Source organism: Protopterus annectens, chromosome 11.part0, assembly GCF_019279795.1.
Source record: "Protopterus annectens isolate FY-2018-M chromosome 11.part0, PAN1.0, whole genome shotgun sequence".
Classification (NCBI taxonomy): Eukaryota; Metazoa; Chordata; order Ceratodontiformes; family Protopteridae; genus Protopterus; species Protopterus annectens.
Window position 1 is genome coordinate 12831176 of NC_056745.1, and position 7500 is coordinate 12838675.

Below are 7500 nucleotides of genomic sequence, written 5' to 3' on the forward strand. Positions count from 1 at the left end.
CAGGCATGCCTTCCCCCTCCTCTTCTCCTTCGGCCAACAGTAGCCCTATTTATTTATTTTATTTTATTTTATTTTATTTTACATTTGTTGACCAGGCTGGTCCAACTAGATATATGTCCATTTTCAACAGAGGCCTGGGGAGAAAAGCTCCAAGAGAAAATATACATAAATATTAATAGCAATGTTACAAAAATTCACCCAGAAAAAATTATATAAAATAGAACTGACATATATTACTGAAGCAACACAAATTAGCAGTGACATATATTACAGAAGCAACAACAGGAAGTTAATTACAGGATGAGGGAGTTCAAAATTAAGAAAGATAGCAGAAAAGTAAGTTTTTGTACTAATTTGTAAGCAGGAGAATGTGAACATACTAGTGGCATGAGGTAGGCTAGTCAGGGTTAGTGCAGGGGCAAAGCCAGTGAGTTTTGAGATGGGATTTAAAGCAGGGAAGAGAGGAGATAGCAGTGAGGTTGTCAGGAAGAGAGTTCCAAGCTTTTCCTATTGTGTTAGAAAATAAGGAGGTGCCTGTCAAGTTATTGGATTTGCAAGTTGATATAAGAAGTTTGTTAGAAGACTGTAGGCTTTTGAGGTTGCAATAAGATGTAATAAGTGTTTTGAGAATAGGGGTGTTTGTAGGTTTATAGAGGATTTTATGGGCTAAGGAGAGCTGATGAAATAAGATCAGATTTTGAAGATTAAACCATCCTAGTTGCTTTAGGCTTTAGCAGTGGTGAGTTCTAAAAGTACAGCTAGAGGCAAATCTGAAAATACTGTTGTAGGTGATTGCCAGTTGGGAGAAGTTAGTTTTGGACAGATAAGTGTAAATGGGGGAGGCATAGAGTAGGGTAGAGATCAAACGTGAATGGGCAATGGTAGTTTTAGCAAGAGGTGTAAGAAATTATTTAATTCTATACAGGAAGCCTAGTTTTCTGTTAACTAATTTTATAGTGTTGTTAATGTGAGAGTCAAAACATAGGTTGTTGTCTGTCTCTACACTGAGGAGCCTGGTGGAAGGGTCAGGTGATATGATGGTACCATTATTAGACAGGGGAGAGAAGTTGAGCAGAGAGGATTTACAGGTGGAGGAGAAAAGTAACAGTTTGTTTTTTTGGGGGTTTAAGATTAAGCAACTTTTACGGAACCAAGTTTCAACAGTTTTGAAAGTCTGTTGAGTGATGGAATGCAGTTCAGAGGTGGATGAGGCACAGCAAATCAAAGTAGAATCATCAGCGTATTGTATACAGGTTGCAGTGGGAATACTGGTATGAAGATCATTAATAAAAATAGAAAACAGAAGGGGGCCAAGTATAAAGCCTTGGGGTACTCCAAGGGTAATGGGAAGGAGGTTGGAAGTTATTTTAAAGGAGCACAGCCTGTTATGCAGATATGACTCAAACCACTTTAAAGCACTAGAGTCGAGTGCGAAAGTTTTAAGTATGTTTATCAGAATATGGGGATTAACCATATCGAAGGCTTTGGACAGGTCTATAAAGAGAGCAGAGGTGAGTAAAGTAATGTTTCGATTTTTGTTGATGTGGTCGGTGAAGGAAAGGAGGGCTGAAGTGGTGCTGTGAAAAGGTCGGAAGCCATGTTGACAGTCAGCTAGTAGGTTGTTATTTAATAGGTGTTTAAGAAGTTGTTTTTGGGCACATTTTTTCCATGATTTTAGCTAAGGGGGGAGAGAAGGTCTATGGGTTGGTAGTTAGAGTTCAGTTGAGTTCCCACCTTTATGCAGGGAAATGATATGTGAACTTTTCCAGACCAAAGGAATGAAGCCTTCGACAGTGGTTCTGTTAATCAAAATGGAAAAGTGATAGGCTAATGGTCTGGCTGCAATTTTTAGATACTGAGCTGGTAGATGGTCAGCAGAAGGGGATGAGGTTTTTAGTTTCTGGAGAAGAGAGCAGATAAGAGATGTAGGTACTGGATGCAGTAGAAAAGAGGGAATTGAGGAGGTGAACTGAGAGGAGGAGATATTGAGGGCTAGTTGATTAGCTAGGGACTGGACAATTTCAGAAAAAAGGTATTGAAGATATCAGCAGTTTGTTTAGGGTTGTTTTAGAGACTACCTATGGGATATGGGGTGTCATAGTGGCCAGGCTTTAAGAGACTATTTATTCCTGCCCAGAACCTTTGATGATTTTGTTAGTTAGCTTGTTGTAGATTGTAGTTGTAGTTTCTTTTGTCTAGTAGAACAGCTTTTTAAGTGGCATTTCTTATTTGTTTCAGGTTAAGTTGGTGGGTGGGGTCTTTAGTGCTGCGAAATTTAGCCCAGAGTTTATTTTTCAGAATAATTTTATGCCTTGTGTCTTTTGAAAGCCAAGGAGCAGGTTTAGAGCTGATTCTGATAGATCTTAATGGAGCATGAGAGTCTAAAATAGAAAAGAACTTCGAGTTGAAGTAAGCTACAGCATCATCCAGTGGCAGTTGTTTAAGAGGAGACCAGCTGCAAGCATTCAGTTCTGTAAGGAAGCTTTCAAGGTTAAAGTTTTTATTTGTTCTGACTATTTTGTATTTAGTTAGGTTAGGGGAGGTAGTTTTAAGTCTGAATAAGTAAGTAAGAGTGTGGTCACTTAAATCATCAGGTAGTGTACCTACTGTATACGTATGGTGGTGCCTGTTTATCAGAATCCAGTCCAATATGCTTTATTTGTTGTCAGTTTTGCTGTTTCTGGTAGGGGCTAGAATGGTTTGAGAGAAACCATTAAGATTTAAGAGGGTGGGAGGGTCTAATGAGGTGCAGGTTTTCCAGTCTATATTGACATCGCAGAGGACTATGGTTTCTTGTGGAAATCGAATAGAAAGCCAGCTAAGGATCTCTTCTAGGGTACTGATATTATTTCCAGGGGGAATGTAGGTGCAGATTATATAGATGGACTTGTGTGGATTAAGTTGGAGTTTGGAGATAAGGATTTTGGCATTTTCTTGTAATACAGTAATTTGTAAGCCATTTTTGTAAAGGATAGCTATCCCACCACCTTTTTTGGCTTGACGGCCAAGTCTGTGGATGTTGTAGCCAGGGGGATTAATCTCCCTGTCAAGGGTTGCAGGCTTGAGCCAGGTTTCGGATAGGCATAGGATGTCAAAAGAGTGTATGTCTAGCAGGGCATGGAGGTGGGTGATTTTGTTATTAATGCTGTGGATGTTAAGGTGAGCAATGGAGAGAGAGTTAGGGGGTTTGGAGGGTATATTTGGGCATAAGGGAGGGGGACAGAGGGGCTTTATAGTTTTGTTTGGGCCAGGGTTGCAATGAATGTCGCCTGCTAGCAGAGATAGAAGTAGTCTTTTTATTAGGTCTGAGGGTTTGGAGAGGATGTGTAAGGATTTTCTGTTTACCTGATAAGATTAGGAAAAGTGGAACTTTCTGCGGAATTTTGTAAGAAGGTAGCTGGGGGAGGAAATGGTGTTTGAGAAAGGTTGAAATGTGTTTTGTGGAGGAGAGCTAGTATGTTGAGAGAAGGTTTGTGGTACTTTTAGGCTAAGATGTTCATAAGAGGTTAGTAGGTAGGGTAATAGAAGGAGAGGAAAAGGTGTGAAAAAGAAGATTAGTTTTAAGTTTGAGGAGGAGACGTAATGAATAGGGGGTAACAGAATGAAATATTGGAAAATAGAAAAGAAAGTGTACACAGGAGGAGTAGGGGGACGTTATGTATGTGGTATAGGTGTAGGTGGATGGGTATTGGATGAAACAAGAGGGGAGGGGATAGAGTATGACTGGAGAGGTAAAGAGGTTGGAGTGGTTAGGGGAAGTATAAGTGTAGGAGCTCTGGGAGTGGGTGGAACTTGGGGGTAGGGGAGCGGAGTGAGCCTGTAGGGCGAATGGAGTGGGATCAGACAAAGTAAGGAAGACAGTTGGAAAACAATCAGATGAAAAAGCTGAGACAGAGCAAAAACAAGACAATTCATTCAAAAAAGAAAATTAGAAATAGCTAGACGGTGCACCACATACTTTCAATCTTTTTGAGAGTACAGTGTTCTGAGGGGAGACCCAAAACTTTGAGAAACAGGGGATGAGGCAGGGGAAGGTGCTTAATAGTAGTTCTTGCTTGCCAGGAAATTCCCAAGGTTCAGGAAGTAGGATTTAGTTAAGACGTTTCATGCTTCTTGAGAGTACAGTGTTCTGAGGGAAGACCCAAAACTTTGAGAAACAGGAGATGAGGCAGAAGAAGGTCCTTAATAGTAGTTCTTGCTTGCCAGGAAATTCTCAAGGTCCAGGGAGTAGGATTTAGTTAGGTTTCACGCTTCTTGAGAGTACAGTGTTCTGAGGGAAGACCCAAAACTTTGAGAAACAGGAGATGAGGCAGGAGAAGGTCCTTAATAGTAGTTCTTGCTTGCCAGGAAATTCTCAAGGTCCAGGGAGTAGGATTTAGTTAGGTTTCACGCTTCTTGAGAGTACAGTGTTCTGAGGGGAGACCCAAAACTTTGAGAAACAGGAGAGGAGGCAGGAGAAGGTCTTTAATAGTAGTTCTTGCTTGCTAGGAAATTCCCAAGATCCAGGGAGTAGGATTTTAGTTAAGACGTTTCACACTTCTTGAGAGTACAGTGTTCTGAGGGGAGACCCAAAACTTTGAGAAACAGGGGATGAGGCAGGAGAAGGTCTTTAATAGTAGTTCTTGCTTGCCAGGAAATTCCAAAGATCCAGGGAGTAGGATTTAGTTAAGAAGTTTCTCGCTTCTTGAGAGTACAGTGTTTTGAGGGGAGACCCAAAACTTTGAGAAACAGGGGATGAGGCAGGAGAAGGTCTTTAATAGTAGCTCTTGCTTGCCAGGAAATTCCCCAAGGTCCAGGGAGTAGGATTTAGTTAAGAAGTTTCATGCTTCTTGAGAGTACAGTGTTATGAGGGGAGACCCAAAACTTTGAGAAATGGGATGAGGCAGGGGAAGGTCCTTAATAGTAGTTCTTGCTTGCCAGGAAATTCCCAAGGTCCTGGGAGTAGGATTTTGTTAAGAAAAGGTACAGGATCGCTTGAGTTAGGAACATGAAGCAGCCAGGGGAAAAAACAGGAATAAAGATGGCATCCAAATATATATATATATATATATATATATATATATATATATATATATATATATATATATAATACTGATACAAAAAGCACTATCCCCAGGTGATGGAGCAAAAAAACTTATATAAAAGAGGTAGTATTCCCTGGGTGGTCCGTAGGGACTGGAAGAAAGAGACACGAGCCATAGGTCAGATTTGAGCACTTTCATTCGCTTATTTTTATTTTACAAAAAATAGCATTGAACTTCTTCAGAAATCTGTAAGACAGCATTCCATGCATAAGTATTTATACATTTTACGTCATTAGTGCTAGAGGAACTATGGGCCTTGAGTCATCTGATTGGCTATCTGCCATTTCAGGAGACTCTTGATATTCAGACTGCCGTTAAGCCCTGGGGCTGTGTTGGCTTTCAGTCGGATTTGCCATTTCAATTCCTGGACTTCTAGTCTCGTGTTGCTACCACCGCTAAAATTAGACACTTTTTCTAATACTAGAAATTTGAATCCAGGAGGTTTTATGCAGGAGTTAGCGTGTTTGGCTATTGCATTAGTGTGGTCACATCTCCTTATAGCTTGGAAGTGCTCTTTAATTCTGTCGCTAAGCTTGCGGGAGGTCATGCCCACATAAAATGCATCACAATGGGTGCAGCAGCCCAGGTAAACTACCTCTTGTCTGTTACAGTCGTACTATATGTATATGTGTGTGTGTATATATATATATATATATATATATATATATATATCTATATCTATATATACACATACGTGTGTGTGTGTGTGTGTATATATATATATATATATATATATGTGCATGTGTGTGCGTGTATGTATATATATATATATGTGTGTGTGTGTGTGTGTATATATATATATATATTTTTTTTGTGTGTATATATATATATATATATATATATATATATATATATATATATATATATATATATATATATATATATATATATATACAAACAACCAAACCAAAAACACCTCCAGAGGAAGCCATAATAGGCAAAAATAGTAAAATGAAAAAAAGGCTTCCACCACAACGAAAAGTTCACTGAGAAATTCTGTTAAAATGTAGGCTTTAATAAAATGAAGAAATAAAAAGCACAAATTTTGCTGTTCAAGTTGCAGGTCAAACAGGATAAGTGCTTTCAGTTAAAAAACCTTCTTCAGATCCTAGTGTTTAGACCTGACTTACTGCTGTTAAAGATCCTAAATTGCTCAACCAATCACATACAGCAGGCAGATGCACGCCTTCCTTAAGCCTCCATTTCATTTCTTAAATAGGCTTCTCTCTTTCAAAATAGGTTTAATAGGAACTACTCTGTTGAGCCCTGGACTACTCTGTTGAGCCCTGGAAATAAATTAGCTCTGAGGTTCATGATCCATTTGCTTTCTTCCTTTTCAGTTTTGTTGACAATGTCTCCTCCACGGAGGTTAGTAGTCACATTTGAGATAACCATAAAGCTAAATGAATGACCTTGATTTTCAGTCACATGTCTATATAGGGCATTGGTTACCACTTTATTCTTGATGTCTAACAGGTGGTGAAGTATCCATTCCTTAAACTTTCTATTGGTCTTTCCTACATAGTAGGCTTGGCAAAAATTACAAGTGCCAACGTGTATAACATTCTCGGTGTTGCAGTTAGCAAAACCAGAGAACTTATAGTATTTGTTAGTTACCGGATGAACGAAACTGTTGGAACATTTAATGTGGCTGCAAGCTTTGCAAAAGCCACATTTCCGAGTTCCTAACCTATTTCTTCTTTCTGTACTCTGCTTGTTAGGTATTCCATCATAGTTGCACAATAATTCCTTTAAGTTCTTCTTGTTTTTATAACCAAACTTGGGTGTTTCCCCTACAATTCTCTTAATTTTACTGTCAGCAGTTAAGACTGGCCAACATTTCTTGATGGTTTCACGGACATCAAAGGAGTCAGTGCTGTAGGTCATCATGCATCTGAGACTGTTGCTGTTCCCACCTTTCTTCACATCACTCTGCTTCCATTTCAGGTAGTAAGGTTGCCTTTTGTTGTATCAAATGGACATTGCTTTGCCTTTACTCATGACTAATTGTTTTTCATTATACCCTCTTGAAGCAAAATTCTGTAAGAGTTTGTCTTGTTCCTGCAGAAAATCATCGTCGTCAGTACACAGCTTGGATATCCTGGTCACTTGATTTTCAACAATATTCTGAAAAACATGTCTCAGGTGCATGCTATTGTAGTATAGCATATGGTTCCTCCAATATGGTTTCCTGAATATAGTGGTGCCATTTCCTTTGCTATTATTCATTGAAATTCTCACGTCTAAGAAATCGATCTCATTTGCTGACATTTTTACTTCGAATCTTAGAAAGCTAGTCGTACTTGTTAAATAGTTGACTAAATCATTTAGGCATTGTATACTGCCCTTCCATAGGAATATAACATCATCCACAAACCTATTGTAAAAGATGATGCATTCCTTCCATTCATTTTTC